Here is a 1,717-nt window from a genome sequence, read left to right as displayed (position 1 = left end):
CTGAATATTTCTAAAGTTTTCAGCAATCCTATTTAAGATTCCAGCAGTCTTCACTACAGAAATTGACAAGCAGATTCTAAAACTTACATAGAAATGCAAATATAATACATAGCTAAAATGATTTTGAAAAAGAATACCAAAGTTACTCATCACACTATCTGATTTCAACACTTATGAAAAATCTGCATTAGTAATGACAGCTTTGTATTGATATAAAAATGGACATATAGACCATACATATAGGATCAATTGTTTTTTGACAAAGGTATCAAGGCAACTGAGTGGAAAAAAAAAAAAGACAAACTTACAACAAATAATGTTAGATAGCCATAGAAAAACAGATTAAAGCCCAACCCATACTTCACACTATATTCAAAAATTAACTCAAAATGAATAATAGATCTAATTGTGATAGATAAACCCTTCAGAAGAAAGAGGAGAAAATTTTAGTGAGCCTGGATTTGACAAATATCTGTACAAAAAGACACACAAAGTACAAAAAGAAAAATTGCCAAATTGGATTTCATCAAAAATATAAAAAATGCTCTTCAATAATCACTGTTACAAAAAAGAAAAGACAAGTTACTGACTGGAAGAAGATATTTGCAAACATTTATCTGACAAAGGACTTCTTTCTAAAATATATTGTACAGCAAACTTACAACTCAATAAAAATAATACATACAACCCAATTAATAATGGAAAAAAGTTTTCAACAGACACTTCAACAAAGAATATTTATGGATGTAAATAAGCACATAAAAAGATGCTTAAGATCATTAGTCATTAGAGAAATGCATATTAAACCACAGCGAGACACCACTGTATCCCTAGGAGACTTGCCAAAAATCAAGTTTGGACCATACCAAGTGTTGGTAAGCACGCAGAGCAACTTGAACTCTCATACACTGCCGAAAGGAATGTAAACTATTATAATGACTTTGGAAAAATGGTTTACAGTTTCTTGAACATTTAAACATACGATTTTTGTATAACCTAATCATCCCTGCCTGTTGTATATTGAAGAGATATAAAATGTATGTCCACACAAAGACTGGTGCACAGTTTTTCGTGATGCTTTATATTTTAGTAACCCCAAACTGTAAGCAACCCAAACATCTATTAACAGATGAATGGATAAGCAAATTGTAGTATATCCATATAATGAAATACTACTCAATAATTTAAAAAATATTGATTTAGGCAACGAGGATGAATCTCAAAATAATTATGCTGTTTACAACAAGCCAGAGGAAAAAAGGGAACATAAATATATGTAAATTTATTTAAAATTCTGGGATATACAAATTATAGTGACAGAAAGCAGATGAGTGGTTTCCTGGGGAAGGGAGTGGGGATGGTTTAAACTTTTGGGACAATTGATATGTTCCTTACCTTAATTTGCAGTGATGGTTTCATAGGTATAATGATAAATCAAAATTTTTCAAATTGAATATCTATCTAGTTTATTATATTATACTTCCATTATACCTTAATACAGCTGTAAAATTTGAATGATTCCCCATGAGGAATTTATTATTATAAGATTTCTTCATTTTTTTTATATTGAACTTTTAAAATTTTAAGCTTAACTTTGATTCTAATCAAGTAAAAGGTATAAAGAATTCCACAAAATTCACATTATATTTATTCAATATTTAATTTGTTTCATTCATCCATAAACTATGTGTAAACTATGTGTAATTTAATGATTATT

Source organism: Lipotes vexillifer, unplaced genomic scaffold (genome assembly GCF_000442215.2).
Source record: "Lipotes vexillifer unplaced genomic scaffold, Lipotes_vexillifer_v1.1 scaffold363, whole genome shotgun sequence".
NCBI lineage: Eukaryota > Metazoa > Chordata > Mammalia > Artiodactyla > Lipotidae > Lipotes > Lipotes vexillifer.
This window is presented reverse-complemented; position numbering follows the sequence as displayed.